We start from the raw sequence: 23,836 nt of genomic DNA on the forward strand, positions 1-23,836 counted from the left end.
ACCTTTCGACAAGTGGGCTAGTTCCCACGGCACATCTCTTCTCCCCCAAAAAGCATTATTACATCAAGCATATCTCGTGTTGCCCGAGGCGATGAAAAACTGTAGACGATAGGACAAATTCGGATTTTAGCCAAGACCCAAAAGTATTCATAGAAAGCAACCAGACGTGGTCTATAAAGAGGGTGCGTTTTTGAAAAATTCAATAGGACTGCTTGAATTGTATTTTATTATTCTTATGTAAACTCGTTCCTAAAATTAACGCCTTATTTGTCTTAGATTAATATTATATAATAATAATTATAGTAATATCCAGTATAAGCGATGCAATTATCAAGTAAAGTTGTCATATCTCACACTTGTTCGCCCTCTCGGATGATAGTTTGTTATCGCATCAGTCATAAAATTCCTTTAAAAACAGGCTACCTCAATTATATCACCAGATCATCGTAACTGGGCGTGGCAGCGATAAGTGCGCGAGCACTAAGTCTCCCTTACGTAAAAAAAGCAGTACCATTTCATATTTAGAATGTTACTTTTATGAAAAATTCATGGTCCGCGGGATTCAACATTTTTTTAGTTTAGTGGTACATGAGATCCGAAAGGTTGGCGATCGCTGATCTAAATTACATTTGCTAAAAATAAAATTTTATTTAAAATATTTTTAGTTCACAAAGCATCATCACAAAAAATGCTTAGTGATTTTCTCAAAAATATAATTTTTGCTTATCATAATCCAGTTTCAAGCACATTTTTTTTTTCTTATAAACAATTTTATCATTTGCATGTAGCAATAAGTTAGTTTTTAACGGTTTTATGATAAATTTTATGATAAAATTTATAGTATCGTTATATAAAAATAATGGATTTCGGCGTTTGTTTATCATTTTTCTAAGTTGATACCACAATACATTATCAGCCATATTGGAAGCGTAGTTTGTGCTTGATAAGCAAGTATTGCCTACGCATTGTGTCACTTTTTTCATAAAGAATTTGCATTGAATTTTGCATTAAAAAATATAATTTAATTTAGTGTAAGAAAAATTTTGGCAAATATGCTATGTCCAAACAATGTTTCTGAATGAGTATGTGTTCATTATATCTAATATTAATCTTTTTAATTGGAACAAAATTAATATTGAGGAATAAAATAATATTTTTTAATGAAAATAAACAATCGCAGTATTATTTATTTTTGTATCACATTTAGAATATTAGTTTTTTAAAGCTACAACGATAAAATTATTCTAAAAAAGCAATGTTACAAAATAACATATGCTTGCAAAAAATACCCTAATCAATACTCATATTTTTTTTAATCAAAAGGTTAAGAACAGTGAATTATTGTCTACAATCAAATTTAAATTAAAAGTTTGTTTTGCCAAAAATATCTAAGCTAGTTTTGGAAAAAAATATTTTACTGAGATCAGCAAAAACTTTTTTTTTAAATAAAATAGCATTTATTGTAACATGAATCTTACGTTGTAAAAACTGAAGAAATTAACAGCTATTAAGTAATAGTAAATCAGTGATTATTATTTCAATAATTTTTAACAATTCTTATATTTTACAATAAATAAATGTCATCATGTAATTAAATTATTCATCATGAGATCAAAAAAATCTTGGATAACCCAATATGTGTTGATCAATCAAAATGCTATATTGTAAATCTTCCGTTACAGCATCTCGTTTCGAGAATTATTTCTCTAGAATTTCTCGAAAAAATACAAAATCGAACCTTTTTTAAAAAAAAAAAATTGTACACATAATTTTAAATGATTTACAGCCACTGCATAAGAAAAAGTGGGTCCATACCAGATTTTTAAAAATATGCATGCTTCATTGGAAGCTTTTAATATAGTTTGGAAATATTTAAATAGCAAAAAATTGTTCACGATTTTCTCAACTACTCAAATCATCCTTATCTTTGCTTAGGTAATCTAAGAACTACGAAAGTGATAATATAAAATTCTTAATTTTACTTTGAGATGAAAATTTAATTTTTGTAACCATATTAATTATACAATAAAAAAATATTACTAATGTAAAAAAATATATAGTTAAACTAGTTTAAACATTTTTATGCATATATTCATAGTCATATGTATGGCTTGGATTTGGGGGTTTACAAGTAAATTAAAATTAAAATCTATAAAAAATTGTTTAATAAATTTGATACTCAAGCGAAAGACATAATATAAAAATTTTTGCCTATTAATACTCTACAAAAATATGAACTAATAACCAAAAATATGCTAGAGGGAAATCGATTTTACATACTAAATTTAAATTTAGAAAATAGCTACATAATTATAAAATAGGATTTGCCGATGATTTGCAAATCCCTCAAACATTTTCTGTGAAGCTAAGCACAAATTCTTTAAATTATTTTGCATTTTAAACCTTTAATGATTTACCAAAATATTTGCAAAAAAATTTTTTTAGTGAATTCATTTAAATATAATCCAATAAAATTAAGTTAATAAATAATAGATATGTATAATATATCATCACTTTAGTATAATTGGTATATTTGTTTTTCCTATTTATTATTTTAAAATTTAATAATAAATATTTTATGTGTAATAATTATATTTTTCTAAATTTATACATATTAAATTAAATTTTTATGTATCAAATTGTAACCGCAGAATGAGCTATTTATTACGTAATATAAATAAAATAATAAAAAAACATAAGAAGAAACCGCTTGACAGATTTTTAATATGTATGGGGACTTTCCACGAAAGTATCTCACCATACGCGCCTGATATACACGACCTAGTTTGATTTATTTTAAATATTAATTACAGAATTCATTCGCGAGATAAGGAAAATCTATAAAAACTAATTTGGTATGATCTCCTTTCATGTAGTATAGTAGTAACCCAGGTTCTTAAAGTGTTTGTCACTGTCTAATCCTTGTTATAAGTATAATATAATATTATGATATAATTTTCAAATGATAGTAGAAACACTATTATTAATGCAAAAAATATCAATAGCTAGTTGACGTTTATATGTATTTACATTGTACATACATATATCGCAAAAATGTCAAATAAGGTAGCAGTTAGTTATATCAGCTGCAAATTTATATTACATATACTGGTTATGTTACGTTTTTAATTTGGAATTTTAAACATAAATATGTTTTTATATGATATACAACAATTTTTTTGAGCAATGAGCAAATGCTTTAATATTATTTTTTTATATAGAAAATAAATACAAACCTAATCTGCAATAAAATAATATATACCTAACAAGTACATTGTGCTGCTTCATTCCCGCTACAGTCTTTAATGGGTTTTGAGCTTTTTCTCAAACAGTTTGCAGAATTAAATAAGCAAACGTGGGAATCTTCCATGTGACATAACCGTCTTTAAAAAATCATACCGCCATCGCGAATTTGATAGTGTTTTTTACAGTAAAAACAGAACAAGCAGGTAGAGATCAATTTAAACTTCACACATCAAGTCGCTGCCATAAATTCAAAGATACCACACGCCATACGAACCCGAACATCTGCTATGGAGTGCTAAAGATGATAATGCACATTTTTACACCACCCCCAAGCCGCTCTTTATCTCCTTTTGAACTTTGTTTTTATTATTTAGAGACGGCTTGTTTTGCTCCTTGAGCAAATAGACGTGTTATGTGCGAATGTTACCGTGCCACTTTGAAGCGGTATCTCTCTCTCTCTCGGCCAGTGGTTGTCAACTGGTATGAAAGACCTAAAATCATACTAATATGCTGCTTCGTCTTTCTATACTATACATTTGAAAATTTTAAACAAATTTAATTTATATTTTCAAAATCATCTAAATTCATTTTCACTGATAGATACATATATATTTCTACTAGCAAAAATGTAATTTAACTGAGAGGTGCTAGTGAAATTATATGCTGCTCTAAACGGTCGTTGAAACTCAATTTGACAATTTATATTATTCAAAATAATATTGTATTTTAAATTTAAATTAAAATAAGAATAGAAATTGCCGTTAAAAATGTGTTTTATTAATTCGTTATATGTAATAAATTTTAATTGTGATCAGAAATATACTATGTAACTTAATACGATCAACTCTTGACTTTTTCATGTGTTGTCCATCCATGGTACATGACCAGACAGTGCGTGGATGCACGCGTGTTTTATATCAGTCTGTATACAAATCTAAACTCTTTTATTTGGTCGGGTAGTTAAGACATTGACGTTTGCCAGAAGTTTTTCAAAAAAATCTGGACTTCGTCGCTGCGAAAAAACTAGGTACGTTGTCGATATTAACAAGGTTCGAGTGGCGAAATTCAGTTTCGATGATGGACATTTCAAGGCGAATTCAAATGCGCACTGTATTTTTGAAATTTTCAGTAAACCATTAGCAGAATGTATTAATAACCATTCTGATTATTTATCGATATCATAGGAACGTCTAAGATTATTTTTATTACATATTTTGCAGTTAAATTAAGTTTTTCAGCTTATATTAAAATTTTATAGTCAAAATAAGCACCATTAGATTCAATAGCTTACGACAAATTTATTTATAGGTTTTGAATTAATAAAATTTGAAATACATACTCATACAAATCTTGAAGAATCAATCGTGCAATTTGTGATTGCGCGTCGTTGTGCAAAAGAATTGGGCCTTTTGAATGACCAGTGTCGCAGCTTTGTTTCAATTTATTGACAATGTGTCTCAGATGTAATGGTTTCGTCAGGATTAGAAAAATCAAACAATATGATCTTTTTAATGCTGTCTTTAATGGTCCAGAACCATGACATTTCTAGCTCTTGTCCTCGGCACGAAATTATTAAAACCACAATTTCACCGTAATTTTTTTAGCAGTACACACAAAAGGCACTGTTTATTTTACAAGTAGCTTCTGCTGCTCTAGTACCCATTTTAAACTCATACAAAAAAAATTGTGCTTCTTTCCTTTTTTTAATTAAAGTATTAATGTTAAATGACACTTTTATTGTAAATAAAATATGTAAATAACACAAAAAGCTTCAAGCGTTATCAGTGAGCTTAAACAAACATATTTAATACACAAATAGTTTGCTGTCATAATTCAAGTAATTTATTACTTATTTGGCATAATCATAAAAGGTTCTATGTTAGTGTTTCTCAGTGTTTTTAAGTAACTCTTTCTGTCTTTATAATATTTAATATAAGCTAAGACAAATGTGACCAATAAAGTCGTATTGTCTTTCTCGTTCACCTCCCCTTTATTGAGGCATGATTATTTATTCCGGGTGGCTCTCTACAAAGGAAGCCATTGCGGTTGTTTTCTATCACGAATAAGAACTATTACTGTTGGCCCAAATAATGTCTATTGTTTTAAAGCGTGTTTCGACGAGCACAATATATTGTATATATACGCTGTTTAATGGTAACGAACAGTTATAGAAAGTTTGGTAGTGGTAATTAATGTTAATAGTTTTCAAAAGTCTATGGTGGTCATTGTTTACGTCTGGTTCTTGGGTGTTAGTTCGTAAAGCATAATTGTTTAATTAACGCTTTATAATGGGAACGTATGTAGTATCTAATATAATCACTACGATTTTATATGTAGATGGATTTTAGGATGATGTTAGTATATGTATTTTTCTTGAAAAAAATGCTTAATCGAGAATTCTTAAAATGAAAATAAACAAATATTTCGAAACTTGTCTTTTTTGTTAAAAATTTTAACAGCTACTGCGTTATTTTATACCGCTGCATAAGAAAAGGTGGGTCCGTGCTAGATATCCGTGTTAGGGTGTAGTAAAATGTTTACAATTTTCTTAATTACTCTAATCAGTATTCTTTTTATTGTATTTGTAATATAATAACTACATTAATAATCAGATAAGGATGGAATAGCGTAGTCCATAACGTCACAGACTAGTAACGCTGAGGTTGCGGGCTCGAGCCTCGGCAGCGGCACTCTAACTTTTATTCTATGTCTATTGGTTATAAATTATATTATACATAATAATTTATAATTAATAATATATATGACACTGATTCCCAGACCTTATGTCTAGTACTTAATACTTACTTGTAGGTATTCATTATATCTGATTGACTTACTCAGTTGGTACAGATTTATCCCGTTATATCGCATTGGGTTTACGCCTGTTAGGTTACAACAGATTTAATTAAAATTAAAATAAAATAAGCAGAAATCGCTCTAATTATAAATCAGTATATTGCAAAAATTAAAAAAATATATTAATTTAAAGTAAAACTTTGGGGTCTAGTCGTACCCCTGTTCGTACCATCCGCAAAAGATTAAAGAGCATTTTATTTAAAAAAAATATTATACCTTATTATTTTCATAGCAATAAAAAAATTAGTTTGTTTTTTTAAATATGTTTATTTTAAAAATGATACATCGTGATTTTCAAGATAAAAACTCTTAAGATACCTCCGAGGAAGTACTTATGAAACATTCGTATTTGCCTAAATTGTCAAATACGTATTTTCCAAATAACTACTTTTTTTAAGAATTTGCTCAAAACAATATAGGCATTGTTATTTTTCACCCGAGCTACATATCTATGTTTAGATTTTACGCGTGGCGTCTCATCTTGTCTTCTTTAATTTTCATCTGAAATTTTCACTGAAACATATGTCGGCGATCAGGCGTTTTGACAGCGCCAGTATGTTTGAACACATGTTGCGACCTCGCCGACAGCTGTTTGTTGTCCATTGTTGTTTTTCAAAGCGCTTCCAGTGAGATAAGCCAAAAAAACTCTAATTAAAGAATCGAACGGATCGATTGAAACATAAAAGTTGAACACTGGATAGAAAAATGATCTAGTTGCCAAAGCACATCGATTTTTAAAATATAGAACAATCGAGTAAGAGGAAAGTTTGAAAAGTTTCGAGTGATTGATCACATAATCTATATTATAATTCTCATCTGTTTATTTCACAAAAAAACTCGCCAATGAAGAAAACATTTTACTGAAAATGTATAGTTCAACTTATTTTAAAAATCTCTCTCCGATTGGGCAAAATTCGATTTAGATGAGCTTTATTCGATTCGCACCAGTAATATTGTTGTAAAAAGTCTTAATATAAACGCTAGATAATCAAACGTTCCTACTGCGACGGCGACGGCACGATTTTATTGCTTTTGACGTGGATTTTTGACTTCTGAGAAGGGATAATTGTTTTTTTCGTTCCTCCTATTGGTCGAAATTCAGTTTAGATATACTTCATTCAATTCTTACTTATTGTAAGTCGTAATTTTGTCATAAAATGTCTTACTATGAACGCTAGAAAACCGAGCGTTTCCACTGTACGATTTTATTGCTTTTGACGTGGATTTTAAACCACCTTGAATTTTGTCATTTAATAAAATACTATGATGAAATATAAATATTAAAAAAATGACCACACACCTTTTAAATAAGTCTCTGTTAACTCATACATATTATTAAATATATAAATATAAAAATACATAGAATGCTTTTTTTGTCATGGGACCCAGAATTATTATTTTCCTAGGGACCTGGTTCGCTTTTGACGGCCCTGTATACGACTGCATATGTGTACGCCCCTTTCCTTAAATCGCATCTAAAGATTGTTTACATTTATAATTTTATAAAATGTTTAAAAAATACGCTTTAATTTTACGCTTAACACGTAAGCAAATTTGTAGTATAACTCTATTTACACAAAGGGTAGTAATATTTATTATATTCGCACATATCTTGTTTTTTTTTTTAATTGTTTAAACTGTTGATTTGTTATAGACTATATACAGGGTGTTCAATTTTTCATGTTAAAAACCATATTTATGAATATTAAAAATATTAAATTTTTAATTCCATTAAGAAAATGACAGCACAGCTGAATAGTATGTAAAATTATATTTGATGTAGTTAGTTAATTGGTTGCAAAGATTTTAATTTTTACTTCCTTAAAATGATATAAAGTTTTTAATTTAATAAATTACAGCTACAAGAAATAAACAAACCTAAGCTTGTATTTTGGTGATAGCTATAGAGCTTTCATAAATTTATGATATTTACATTTACCTTTTATTAATATTTGTGCATCATACATTATGTATATAATGCACGTATGTATTTATAAAATTTATCGCAAGCGATGTCCTCTCGAAGATTGTGTATCTAATCGTAAATCCCGCGGAAAGTGTGAAAAGCGTTCGCGGAAAATGGAGCGTAATGATACAATTTTTATGGCCCGGCGAACATCTGGCATTATATTATGATATTACATCATACCGTTTCACGGACACCACATGCCTCGAGACATTTTCGTTGATGGAAAATCCATTGGGGTGATACCGCTCGATACGCCATATGTGACCACAAAAGGGACACGCCGAGATTCTTCTCCTAGGCATAGCTAACGGGTTTCCCTTTTTCTCCGTGACTTCAATTTCTCAACGAGTATTCTCAATAATAATAATAATACTGTATATAATATATCCAACATAGCTCAAACGAAACTGTAAATTTTTCAAATCATATTAAACAGATGGTGATCGATTTCGATATGTTTCTTTATAAATATGCAGATATAGAAATAAAATATTCAGCTTTATGTTTGAACTGTGCCCTTTAAGTCTATATAACAAGTCGAAATCGCTGTTTTAAGAAATAAGGGATCTTTTCTCGACCGCATGTGTGATTAAAAGAGATTTGTCAAAACTCATGATATGTTTCTATACACATGGTAAGATTAAATATTATATATTAATTACTTAATTTTATATAAATCGAGAATTTTCTTTTCTCAAAAAATTTGCTGATTTCTCGGGATTTTAACGAGCCTCTTTTTATTTAAAAATTAAATTTGAACGATTTTTTTTAATTGTTTTACAACCACTGTATTTGTTTACATCGCTGCATAAGAAAATGTGGATCCGTGCTAAATGTTTGAAAATATTTTATATATGCTTTAAATATAAGTCGGAAGTATTTAAATAGCTAATAATTATTTACAATTATCTTTGCTACATTAATAATCAAATAACAAAAAACTGCTCCGCGTGGTAATCGGCAGATTACAAAAATATATGGGGGCTTTCCACAGAATAGAATTAAACTATAGAATTTGTTTATCGGCGAACTTGAATCTCGTTCTACTAATAATTCAAACAGGTTTTTTGTACGACAACTATTTTTAACACTTTTTTTACGATTTGAGTATAAATACGGGAGCCTAAAATGTATTCGTAGCTCAACGCTCTGTAATTAATCAAAGTAGATTGACCAGTTCCGGTCCTTCAATTATCGGCGTCCATTATAAAATTAATTTTCCTGTTAAAGTTTGTCATTAGCGATAATTCAGTTATCTGTTATCAATAATAATTTGCATATATAAGTGTAATCTTTCTTAAGGAAAAAAAGAATGGCTGATTTCATTTTATATAGTACGTGCTTTTTAAAAATATATTTCAAGAATATTGTACCTTATAATAAGTTTTAATATATGATAAATGGTTTACCATTTTTCAAATTCTTTATATTTTAATTGTGAATATATTTAATCTTTTGATGTAACCTGTGTAACGTAAGCCTAATGCGTTACAATGGCGTAAATCTGTACTAACTGAGTGAGATAATTAGATATAACTGTCGGTACCTCACTGTCGTGAGGTACCGAAGCTAGCGAGTGTGTGAATACCGGACCCTCAACTTTTTGCGTTTTAAATATTATTTTTGCTTCGTTCTGATTTTTTTACTTTATTTATAAATTTAATGATTGAAATTATACATTAAAATCATTGTGTAGCTGTGCGATTTACAATATAAATAGAAAAATATCGCGCGTGCGCGTCTAAGACTTATAAATTATTAACAATCAATAGTTGTCACTTTGTATCTGGAGTTGGTTATTAATATTAGCGCATTTTTATAAATAAAAGTCTGTATTAATAGATATATCCAACATATGCGCATATGCTGATGACATAATCAGCAAACAAAAATTTTGGACGAGAAGCGGTCAAGTACGGATTAAAAGTAAATGCATCAAAACCCAAATACATGATTAGCTCTTGTACTATGAAACCAGCAGATAACGCGATTGATAACACTATTAAAATTACAGAAAAAATATAAAACGAATATTATTCGAAAACAGGGCATTTTATGCATGTGAGCACTTACTTTCTAATAATACTCAAGTGTAAAAAAATGTTTATATATAAAACCATAATACAGAATATAAGTCTAACCCAAAAATCTCAAGACAAACTTTTTAACATCGATATATATTTTCTTGAATAAATAATCATAAGTACGAGTTAACCCTTTCTATGCTACAAATAAATATAAAAATTAGCCACCGTTGCGACATCTTTTCTGAAATATTTTAATTATCATTAAATATTTACTGATAATAATTTACATTATTTGAATATTTCCTTTCATGTCTGGTATTTTTTTAAAGGTTAAAAAAGCAATAAAGTCAACAATAATTTGCAAACAAATTTTAACACAAATGGAGCAGCGACAAAAAACTACAATCTGTCCTTTGAAATTATTAAATATATATTGCGGGTGCTTTTGAAGGCAATGTTCTGCCGCTTTTATTTTTTGTATAATATGTGTAAAAAAGAGCTAAAGGAACTTATTCCTGAAATACATCAGTATATAGATACATCTCAAAACAACTGTAGTTTAGTTCAGATTCATTATTTGTTTTTACTTTTTTTATAAATATATTCTTGCTATGATTTTTTCTAGAGTTAGAATCTCCCGTCCCCCCTCTCGGCAAGCTGGAAAATTCTAAATAATTTTAAAACGTTATCTTTTAAAATTATTTATAAAAATGTCATATTTTTACTTTTGACATTTATAACATTTCATTATAACGTATTCTTCCTTATAAGCTTAACTAAGTTTATTCTAAAGTGACTAAAAATTATTGACTTAAGATCTTGATTTGAGGTAATGAACTTTTTAATTAATCTACTCTTTTATGACATAAATAACTAAATAAAACAAATTATTTTAAGCTATTGACATTTTTTCGGTAATGTAATGTGTGATTAAGATTTGCATATTTATTTTAAAGAAGCATAAGTATATTTGTTTGTAAGATTAGTCTATATTGAATATTGTCCTATCTTAGTAATTTGTATTTATTTATTTAAATTAAATTAAATTAAGACCATCAAAACCTAACAGGTTACCTTAATGCGTCGAGCGTTGAGTTACTAAGGAATTTCAGGCTCCTGTATTTATATTAGAATTGTAGGGAAAATTAACAAGAACTCTTGATACTTGCCAATACAAATAAAAAGCTCTTTGTATTATTGAAAAAACAATATTTAGGTTCACCGGCAAATTTAATGGAGTAACTATATGAAATGCCCCAATAAATTTTTGAAATCTGTCGATTCCCATGTGGAGAAGTTTCTTATTAATTGATTATTAATATAGTTCTAAGATAACCAAAGCAAAGAAAATTGTAAATAATTATTTGCTATTCAAATATTTCCGAGTTAAATTAAAAGCTTATATAAAATATTTTTATACTAGCACGGACCCACCCTTTCTTATGCAGCGGAATCAACATTAATTATTAACAATTTATAAATATTACTAGATTAATTTTCTAATTATACAATGGTAGAATTTTTAGATCCCACATTGTTTGTTAGATCTGAACTTATTGTAATGTGAATGATACACTATAAAAAAAAATAGGGGAAGAGATTTAAGTACCATAGTATCATTCCCCTCAAGCTACCGCATTACAACTTAACACGAGTGCGAATGTACCAAAACATGTTTATTGTATAACGCGTCTGGATAATATCTGTGTGCGGTCCTGGACCGTCGTCACGTCCCTCATCATCAGCTCTCGTCCGTTCCGGATTAGAAGACCACCCCCTCCAGGCTTCTCAGTTCCTCCCCCGCATATAAAGATTTAAACACGAGTTTAAAGTGGCTTAATTGAATGCCTACATCGGTAGCATGTTAAGTCCACCCACGCCCCGTTTTTGTTCGGGCGAGTTTTCCCAGCGGGTGGCATTGGGGTGTAGCACTAGGGGGTGCGCCCCCACACGGAGGCCACAGGTGCGGGCTTAAGGCCGCCATCTATCTATCGCGCACCCGGCGCTCTCCCAACAACCCGTGTTACCACCTAGCCGACATATCCATCCTGAGCCCCCAGAAAGACGGCTGCGCGCTTGATTCAGATTTAATATTATCCAAATTAATCCGCAAGGATAAGAGAAAAATCCGAAACGATTTTCACTGAAACTTTACAATAATCTTAAATACTAGTAAGCGTGTCAAGTAATTAAGTAGTTTGAACGCATAATAAGTATTGTGAAAGATTGAGCCAAAAACTTTATTAAATAAATAAAAAATATTTAATTTTTTCTTGACAAATATTCTCTCTTTTAAGCACAATAATGTATAATACAATATAATATATTATATTACTGTCAGAAGTTTAATTTAACATCAAAAGTTTATGACCACGAATCAAGATTTTAAGTCACTTTTAAAAATGTCACCCCAATAAATCGAGATAAATGCATACATTTATTATTTACTTTACGTTGAAAACATTTATATTATGTTTGTGTGCGCACACCCCTGTTTACACAAATTCCATTCCGAACGAAAAGTTTCGCAGATTTGTGCAGCCCGCTTCGTTTCCCCTTGATTGGTTAGCGCTCCGTCGAAGGAATCATTGCACGTGGATGCGGGCATCCAAGGGAGGCGTGAAGGTGGCGCAACGCGAGAGTTCGAAACGCACTCATCAATCGCGTTCGACGACATCTTTTAAATCGCTATCTTATTATTTAAATAAATTAAAGAACTAAAAATATAATTTTAAAAGTACAGTCATTCTAAATAAGATTATGTTGCAGTTTTTTTTTAAATTTAATAGATAAATAATTACATAGAAAGAAAATCGAAATGCCAAAAAAAAAACATTCAAAAAATAGAAAAAAATTAAAATTAAAATTAAAAAAAATATATTTGATTGTTTTGAATTCATGAAATAAAATGTAAGATCCGAATGATATGATCATATTTTCTCTGGTTGTTAATTTATTTATCTGTAATAAAAACACTAAAGTTTTTATCTGCATCACCTTTAAGTATGGTATCTATTTTTTGTTAGAAATGAGTAAAAGTTAACTGTCACTAGATTCGAGCAAATTCTTTGTTAGAAATAAATTTTCCGTTTTTTTTTTTTAAAAAATTTTTAAATTTTAATTATTTCTATGATTTCCAGAATATTATATTTTATTGACATCATTGATATTGAGCTCATTTAATTTTTTTTCTTTGAATAATCACGTAAATTTAGTGCTCAAAAATTATGAGTCAGCTTTCGATAATCATTAATAATAATTAGTGTTCGATAATAATATTATTTATGTGTAAAAATTCATAATAAATAACGCATTCTTTACGTTGCACGTGTGTCTCGTGAAACACAAAAAAAATCAATCAGATATGTTTAGTGGATCTAGTAATTTGCAAATTTATCAAATTGCCTCTGTACAATGAAAGTAAAATTTTACATATAAAATACCAGTTTTTGAGAAATATCTTATATATAATTGTTCTAAGCCGCCGCCGTCGCTTCCGCTTCCGGACGCGCATAACTTTAAACGAAACATTCTCCGTTCAATTATCTACTCTGTAAATCGTATCGCTTTGTATTAACGGTGTGTAACAATACACGTAAACAAAGGAAATATATTTAATTATAATAATAAATAATATTAAAAATTAAAATTGAATTTGTTCCGATTGATTTTCGAGCCGCCGGTAATGCGTTCTGTTGTTTCGACCAATCAAAAATAAGCATTCAAATATTCAAATAGCTTCGACCAATGAAAAATAAGCATTCAAATTCAAATAGACAGTACCGTGACAACGCTTTTAAATAATTATTATTTAATAATAAAATTTTGCTACGCGACAATAATTTTCATTAATTCGTCATTTGACTGAATAAAAATGAAATATATACATAATGTGTTGAGGATTAGAAGAATACATTGATTAAACTAGATAAACAATCATAAAATAATCTTCGTAATGAAATTTTCAAATTTTGAATTCCCGGCGACGGGCTCCGAGGCCTAAAAGTGAGTTTTTGCTTTTATAAATAATCGGATTGCAAATTAACTAGGTGCATTATAACTATGAAAATTAAATATATACATAATGTGTTTAGGATAAGAAGAATACATTGATTAAATTAGATAAACAATCATAAAACAATCTTTGTAATGAAATCTTCAAATTTTGAAATCCCGTCGCCGGGCTCCGAGGCCGGAAAGTGAGTTTTTCTTTTATATTACATAAACATTATCATTGCTTTCCGATTTAATACACATATACGTTGAATTTTAAGAATTTTAAATTAACCAGTTATGTTTTAAACATGAACGTGTAATATATCCTTAGTATGTGAGGATTGAAAGTTAATGTCGATCAAATCGGCGCTGTCGGACAGCTTATAAATGTGTAGTTTCTTGGATGTTATCTAATAAACGACATTTTACAATGATTATAAATATGTGATTGCATACCTGGAATAATCGATAGCCAAAATATCTAAGAGTGGGTTATTTTTAATTCCGATGTGACAAAATAGGTACAATTTTTGTTCTGTGCCATCATTCCTCTTTCTGAATAGCCAAATTTAAGATATTCAGTTACATCAAACTTATGTAGTATGTTCTTTATAAAAAGATAATACTTGCTGACAGTGACTTCAACATGAGAAGATTAACTCTTTGTTTATATATACCAATTCTACGTTGTAGCCATATAGGTCATCAAATTGTTCCATCATTGCTTCTGAAAAATAATTAAAAAACAATAAGACTCCTATCAAGAGTAAACATTGAACACATTATTACTACTAATATAATCCATAAATTAAATTTAAACGACAACCAAAGAACACAATTGATGAATGTACTGTAGAGGATTAAACACGTAGATTGGCATCTTTTCATCTTCTACAAAATTGTCACATAATGTCATATATTTTTTATTATTACTAGCATTGTAATATGTTTAATTAACTTCGGTATGTATACCTTTAATTGCCAAATCACCGCTGTTTGTCTTTTAATATTAGATCCTGGAAAGTCAATAGTAATTTTGTTAGAATAACCGTGTTATATTATTCATTTATAACTAAACACTTACTGGCACACCCGCAATTTATAGTTTTGTCTATAATTTCAAATTCTGCATCACTTGAATCATCTTCAATTGTCACTTTTTAACAAAAGTGCCGCGATTATAACATATTACGCAGCCGGCACAGCGAGCGCTTGCCAGATGTGACAGAACTGTCAAAGCAAATTTGGGAAGTCCCGCGCTTGAGAACGAACTAAATTGATTTTAACGAGCGAAATTGATTTTAACGATTTAAATTGTAAAACATTTATTAAAATATGTATAAAAATCATCAAATACTAAAAAAAATGTTTTTTAAAATATTTTTTTAGTTTATAGATTTAAAATATAATAAAAATAATGTGGATATGTATTAGCTTCTCTATACAGAAAAAATATGTACCAAAATTTTGGCGAACGTTGGCAATTTAAAGTTTTAGTTTTTAGAGAATTTTTAAGACTGCTTTAAAAAATATTTTCAACAAAAAGGGGCAAAGTTTCAAAATAAGTACTATTCATTACCAACCAACTACTAAGCGCACAGTATTGCAAAAATCCCTCTTACTGACGCCTTTAAAAGTAAACTACACAAAAATGTATAACACTAATTTAAATATTTTTTAAATTAAAAGTTTCAGAATAAAATTTCAAGATTTATTCAAAATATTTTTTTAAACATTAAAAATCTTTTTTATTTTATTATGGATTTTAAATAATAATAATTTATTATAGATTTTAAATATTTTTAGTTTATTATTAATTTTAAATATAGTGAAAACTTTTTACACTCATTAATTATTAAAATATATAATGCTGCGCAGAAAAACATTTACTTTAAAAAAGATGTAAATCAAAATATTTTTTGATCAAAAAAGACAAAGGTTTCAAAATTATTAATATTTTTAAAGCGCACTTTTGGTCCAAAGTAACTGATTGGATGCTTGATATTTTTAGTTTATTGTTTCTTTCTAATTAGTAAATGTAATTAAAAACTGACTTTTATATTTACACATAAAACATAGAAATATTTTTTTTTATTATAAAGTAACTTATGGTGTCACCAAAAAACTTTTTGTTACGAAAATTTAAATTTATGATAAAATTGTGTTATGCAGCGTTAAAACTGACACTCAAACACCTAAAATACGCTAAAACACAATCAATGACTTATAATCACTCACATTGCACTAACTATATATGATCGATTGTGTTGTTGCGTTAGGAACGTGTAACAAAATATTTTTTCATATCAGTAATATTTTTGAGCGGATGTGTAACCGATGCTATTTATTATTATTATTTATTAAACTGTTAACCTACTTTTAAATAATACAAAATGTTACGTTTTAATATTATTTTTTATGTTGAAAACATTTTGATATTTTTTGTTTTATTAATATTTAGTAAAGTTACAAACCTATTTTAAAAAATAATACAATGATATTTTTTTGTACCGAATACCGATATAACGAAATTCCCAGTTAAACGAATCTTTAATTTGTCCCCGAAAAACTTTCATACAAAATGTTTTCATTGTAATGAAGACTAATCTCAGTATAACAAAATATTTTGCTCTGAATTTAAGAATGACGTTTTAACTTGACAAAATATTTCTAAGAATTCAGTTCATCATTGACTTGGGGTGTGCCAGATGTGTTCAAAAGCGACATTACAGGTGTTTCGTTGACCCTCAAACTTTTTTTATAAAACATTTTTTTCACAAATTTTATTGTGTTTCATACATTTTCCTTAAACAAGGAAAAAAAACGATCTGTCAACCTTATAAGAGGTTATTTTGATGCTGTAGTAATATAGTAATTAAAAATAAAATAAAAATATATCATCTTCCTTACATTCAATATAACGAATTTTCAGTACACCAAAATTTATTCATTGGTTCCGTGAGCTTCGCTGTATTGAGATTTCACTGTACAATTTTAAATTTATTTTTATATAATAAAAGTTTTAAACCTATTCATAAATGATATACAATATTTAGATTTATCATTAAATATCTAAGTTTCAATATAATGATAAAATCTAACGTTGTAAATCTAATAAATAATATAAAATGTTTTCTTCTGGAAATATTTAGTCAAGTTGTAAACCTATTTTCAAATGAATTGAAAATGTTAAGTAGTTTTTTATAGATTGAACTATTTTGTCTATCATTGAAAATGCTAAATAGTAATGTCCAATTTGAACCATAAAATTTTAAAAAATATTTAAAAAAATCAGAACGAAGCAAAAATTATATTTAAAACCCAAAAAGTTGAGGGTCCGGTATTCGCACACTCGCTAGCTATCGGTACCTCACGATAGTGAGGTACCGACAGCTAGTCTTATATATAATTGTTCTAAGCCGCCGCCGTCGCTTCCGCTTCCGGACGCGCATAACTTTAAACGAAACATTCTCCGTTCAATTATCTACTCTGTAAATCGTATCGCTTTGTATTAACGGTGTGTAACAATACACGTAAACAAAGGAAATATATTTAATTATAATAATAAATAATAATCTAAAAATTAAAATTGAATTTGTTCCGATTGATTTTCGAGCCGCCGGTAATGCGTTCTGTTGTTTCGACCAATCAAAAATAAGCATTCAAATATTCAAATAGCGTCGACCAATGAAAAATAAGCATTCAAATTCAAATAGATAGTACCGTGACAACACTTTTAAATAATTATTATTTAATAATAAAATTTTGCTACGCGACAATAATTTTCATTAATTCGTCATTTGACTGAATAAAAATGAAATACACACATAATGCGTTGAGGATTCGAAGAATACATTGATTAAACTAGATAAACAATCATAAAATAATCTTCGTAATGAAATTTTCAAATTTTGAATTCCCGGCGACGGGCTCCGAGGCCTAAAAATGAGTTTTTGCTTTTATAAATAATCGGATTGCAAATTAACTAGGTGTGTTATAACTATGAAAATTAAATATATACATAATGTGTTTAGGATAAGAAGAATACATTGATTAAATTAGATAACCAATCATAAAACAATCTTTGTAATGAAATCTTCAAATTTTGAAATCCCGTCGCCGGGCTCCGAGGCCGGAAAGTGAGTTTTTCTTTTATATTACATAAACATTATCATTGCTTTCCGATTTAATACACATATACGTTAGATTTTAAGAATTTTAAATTAACCAGTTATGTTTTAAACATGAATGTGTAATATATCCTTAATATGTGAGGATTGAAAGTTAATGTCGATCAAATCGGCGCTGTCGGACAGCTTATAAATGTGTAGTTTCTTGGATGTTATCTAATAAACGACATTTTACAATGATTATAAATATGTGATTGCATACCTGGAATAATCGATAGCCAAAATATCTAAGAGTGGGTTATTTTTAATTCCGATGTGGCAAAATATGTACAATTTTTGTTCTGTGCCATCATTCCTCTTTCTGAATAGCCAAATTTAAGATATTCAGTTACATCAAACTTATGTAGTATGTTCTTTATAAAAAGATAATACTTGCTGACAGTGACTTCAACATTAGAAGATTAACTCTTTGTTTATATATACCAATTCTACGTTGTAGCCATATAGGTCATCAAATTGTTCCATCATTGCTTCTGAAAAATAATTAAAAAACAATAAGACTCCTATCAAGAGTAAACATTGAACACATTATTACTACTAATATAATCCATAAATTAAATTTAAACGACAACCAAAGAACACAATTGATGGATGTACTGTAGAGGATTAAACATGTAGATTGGCATCTTTTCATCTTCTACAAAATTGTCACAATATGTCATATATTTTTTATTATTACTAGCATTGTAATATGTTTAATTAACTTCGGTATGTATACCTTTAATTGCCAAATCACCGCTGTTTGTCTTTTAATATTAGATCCTGGAAAGTCAATAGTAATTTTGTTAGAATAACCGTGTTATATTATTCATTTATAACTAAACACTTACTGGCACACCCACAATTTATAGTTTTGTCTATAATTTCAAATGCTCCATCACTTGAATCATCTTCAATTGTCACTTTTTAACAAAAGTGCCGCGATTATAACATATTACGCAGCCGGCACAGCGAGCGCTTGCCAGATGTGACAGAACTGTCAAAGCAAATTTGGGAAGTCCCGCGCTTGAGAACGAACTAAATTGATTTTAACGAGCGAAATTGATTTTAACGATTTAAATTGTAAAACATTTATTAAAATATGTATAAAAATCATCAAATACTAAAAAAAATGTTTTTTAAAATATTTTTTTAGTTTATAGATTTAAAATATAATAAAAATAATGTGGATATGTATTAGCTTCTCTATACAGAAAAAATATGTACCAAAATTTTGGCGAACGTTGGCAATTTAAAGTTTTAGTTTTTAGAGAATTTTTAAGACTTTGCTTTAAAAAATATTTTCAACAAAAAGGGGCAAAGTTTAAAAATAAGTACTATTCATTACCAACCAACTACTAAGCGCACAGTATTGCAAAAATCCCTCTTACTGACGCCTTTAAAAGTAAACTACACAAAAATGTATAACACTAATTTAAATATTTTTTAAATTAAAAGTTTCAGAATAAAATTTCAAGATTTATTCAAAATATTTTTTTAAACATTAAAAATCTTTTTTATTTTATTATAGATTTTAAATAATAATAATTTATTATAGATTTTAAATATCTTTAGTTTATTATTAATTTTAAATATAGTGAAAACTTTTTACACTCATTAATTATTAAAATATATAATGCTGCGCAGAAAAACATTGACTTTAAAAAATATGTAAATCAAAATATTTTTTGATCAAAAAAGACAAAGGTTTTAAAATTATTAATATTTTTAAAGCGCACTTTTGGTCTAAAGTAACAGATTAGATGCTTGATATTTTTAGTTTATTGTTTCTTTCTAATTAGTAAATGTAATTAAAAACTGACTTTTATATTTACACATAAAACATAGAAATATTTTTTTTTATTATAAAGTAACTTATGGTGTCACCAAAAAACTTTTTTGTTACGAAAATTTAAATTTATGATAAAATTGTGTTATGCAGCGTTAAAACTGACACTCAAACACCTAAAATACGCTAAAACACAATCAATGACTTATAATCACTCACATTGCACTAACTATATATGATCGATTGTGTTGTTGCGTTAGTAACGTGTAACAAAATATTTTTTCATATCAGTAATATTTTTGAGCGGATGTGTTACCGATGCTATTTATTATTATTATTTATTATTATTATTTATTAAACTGTAACCCTACTTTTAAATGATACAAAATGTTACGTTTTAATATTATTTTTTATGTTGAAAACATTTTGATATTTTTTGTTTTATTAATATTTAGTAAAGTTACAAACCTATTTTAAAAAATAATACAATGATATTTTTTTGTACCGAATACCGAAATAACGAAATTCCCAGTTAAACGAATCTTTAATTTGTCCCCGAAAAGCTTTCATACAAAATGTTTTCATTGTAATGAAGACTAATCTCAGTATAACAAAATATTTTGCTCCGAATTTAAGAATGACGTTATAACTTGACAAAATATTTCTAAGAATTCAGTTCATCATTGACTTGGGGTGTGCCAGATGTGTTCAAAAGCGACATTACAGGTGTTTCGTTGACCCTCAAACTTTTTTATAAAACATTTTTTTCACAAATTTTATTGTGTTTCATACATTTTCCTTAAACAAGGAAAAAAACGATCTGTCAACCTTATAAGAGGTTATTTTGATGCTGTAGTAATATAGTAATTAAAAATAAAATAAAAATATATCATCTTCCTTACATTCAATATAACGAATTTTCAGTACACCAAAATTTATTCATTGGTTCCGTGAGTTTCGCTGTATTGAAATTTCATAGTACAATTTAAAATTAATTTTTATATAATAAAAGTTTTAAACCTATTCATAAATGATATACAATATTTAGATTTATCATTAAATATCTAAGTTTCAATATAATGATAAAATCTAACGTTGTAAATCTAATAAATAATATAAAATGTTTTCTTCTAGAAATATTTAGTCAAGTTGTAAACCTATTTTCAAATGAATTGAAAATTTCAAGTAGTTTTTTATAGATTGAACTATTTTGTCTATCATTGAAAATCCTAAATAGTAATGTCCAATTTGAACCATAAAATTTTAAAAAATATTTAAAAAAATCAGAACGAAGCAAAAATTATATTTAAAACCCAAAAAGTTGAGGGTCCGATATTCGCACACTCGCTAGCTATCGGTACCTCACGATAGTGAGGTACCGACAGCTAGTACAATAAAAATGTAATAAAATCTTGACCTTCTATGTATAGCATTAATTTAATAAATTTAATGTTTTTGTTTCAATAACTATGTTTTATAACAATTTGCTAAAAATTACCTCAGAGAATATATCGATTATATTACATTATCATTCACTGAATTTAAAGTTTTATTATTATTATTATTAATATAGCTACGTTAGTTCCTAAATAAAGGACTTCATATCATATAAGATAATTTCAAAGAAAATTGTAATTGAAGTGATAGATTAGTAGTAATAAAAATATTTAATAACTCGCAACTATATAAGAAATAAAAATTAAAATCACGTGTCAACATGGGATTCGAACCCATGACCTGCAACTTATAAGTAATCACTCTTACCACTGCTCATTCGCTCTATTTCAAGTGAAGGGAAAAATATATATATATAAAAAATGGCATCTAAAGCAATATTACCACGATTGACGATCTTACCTCGAATCACTGTAATATGTTATAAATATTGTAATAGTACATATATCAGAAAATTGCGTAAAAATTTAATATCTCACTTCTTTGCGTGCGGCGGTAAATTGTGTGTGAAAAATTTGGATTTTTTCCAATTTGTCGGGAAAAAATGTCACATTGCACAGTGCGGCAGAAAGTTTAACATTGTTAGGGCGGCGCAGGTGACGCCTGAGGGTCGGAGGGGCTGAGGGGGGCGGGGGCGCCGCGACGCCCAGCACCGTTTTCAATCAAACCCTTTAGCACAATTTGCATGGGCGTCGCGCCAAATTTATTTTTAATTAATTTAAAATTTGCACGAATTGAATGAAATGCTTTTTTTTGAGAGAGGCTATAAAGAGACTATAGAAAAGTGTATTAAAAAATTAAAATTACGGTGGAGAAAAATAGGGAGGATACTGTACCAACAAAAATGAATATATATTTATTATTTTTTTCACTTAATTTTAAATAACTTGTATTATAAGTGTTACTCCTCACCTAGCAAGCGTATATTATTACCAAAAATTTGTAATTTTTAACTATTTTGATAATGCGTTTAATTTATTAAATGTTGCTCTTATGTTCACAATAGTAGGACGCGTGTAAGATTACTGTACTGATAAAATATTATATAATTTTTCATTGCACTACCATTTTAAATTCAATGTTTTTCTTTAAATGAAAAATAATGAGTAAAATTGAATATGCACCTTTTAATAGTTTTATTAATTTTATGTGTATTAAAATAAGGAAAAGATAAAAAAAACTACATAATAATGCATGAATGGATATAAAAAAATTATTGTAATTCAAAAGGCAAAAAAAATGTCATTATTTTCTATTATCTCACCACTCGATAGACTGATTTTAACATATAGTAATTATAGTAAAAACTTAGTTAGCCTTTAATATTCTAAAACACTTAATTAGCTATGTAATTAATTGTATTTGTTGAGTTCGCCCTTAATATTTCCAACTCCTCATTTGATATACTTATGCATAAATTTTTGTACTTACGTAGGTCTGCTTTATTGCAAAAAATATGTACCTCCAAACAATATTCAACTCACAAATTAAGTTTTGGCGAATAATCCTTTTTGACAAAAGCCTCTGAAAGAGGGCGCAGGTGTTCACGTCGGTGGCGTAGCACCCCTGGCGGCTGTTATTTATAACAGAGCCGTGGAGGAGGCCTCGTCGGGTTGGGAGGCCTTCGAAGAAGGGGCACCCGAAGCCTGCGGTCCATTCAATACGCCCAAATAAGTCTCGAGAAGCAAATCAAAACCGACCGAGAGCGAGCCGGAGATGTGCTGTGTGTTGATAAAGGTGTTGTGTCATACGCGCGATTGACACTTGAGTAAACAAGGTTCAAGATTGTTTGAACATATGCATCATATATACTTATATATGAAGATATACATCACCGCAGTACTACTGCTGACAGACAAGTTTGATTTGTTGGATTGAAGGAATGCAAATAATAAAATAACTGACATGAAGACGATCTAAGTTGATACGTATCGTAAAAACGTAGTAAGGATTGAGCAAACATAGCCATAAACGATTTAGATGATATACGAGTGATGTTGGAGAGTAAACATATTGAATGAAATACGGGTGTCAGTATCGGGCGTCGATGTTGATGTCGATGCTCAACGATAGAGCATCGATGTGTCGCTCTAGTCATTGATTTCTGGCCTGTGAGTCGAGTTTGTCAGTCTTAACACATTGAATACCGTGTGCACAAATTTGTGTGTCTCAGAAACTTTGCGTTGCGTCCGTGTGCGAGAATTTCTGCTTTTCGTCATTTTAACTGCATATTAAACGTTAATATTCATTAAGTACTCTAGCCAAAGATGTTACTAATATTATATTAACTAAAATAGTTGATAAAAAATCGATATCCAAAATTCCAGAG

General features: G+C 28.5%; 1 protein-coding gene and 1 long non-coding RNA gene across 2 annotated transcripts in view; both read right to left on the reverse strand.

The window, feature by feature from the left end:
* The window catches only part of nvy (CBFA2/RUNX1 partner transcriptional co-repressor nervy), a 131,213-nt gene that overhangs the window by 101,377 nt on the left and 6,000 nt on the right, over positions 1-23,836 (reverse strand). The window lies entirely within an intron of this gene.
* On the reverse strand, positions 18,192-19,749 carry LOC148231734 (uncharacterized). Its single transcript, XR_015810682.1, has 3 exons — positions 19,127-19,749; positions 19,003-19,046; positions 18,192-18,921 (listed from the first exon to the last, which is right to left on the reverse strand). It is a non-coding gene; the product is annotated as an uncharacterized LOC148231734 (long non-coding RNA).

This window comes from Plectrocnemia conspersa, unplaced genomic scaffold, assembly GCF_051122295.1.
Source record: "Plectrocnemia conspersa isolate PC_06_02 unplaced genomic scaffold, ASM5112229v1 ptg000009l, whole genome shotgun sequence".
Classification (NCBI taxonomy): domain Eukaryota; kingdom Metazoa; phylum Arthropoda; class Insecta; order Trichoptera; family Polycentropodidae; genus Plectrocnemia; species Plectrocnemia conspersa.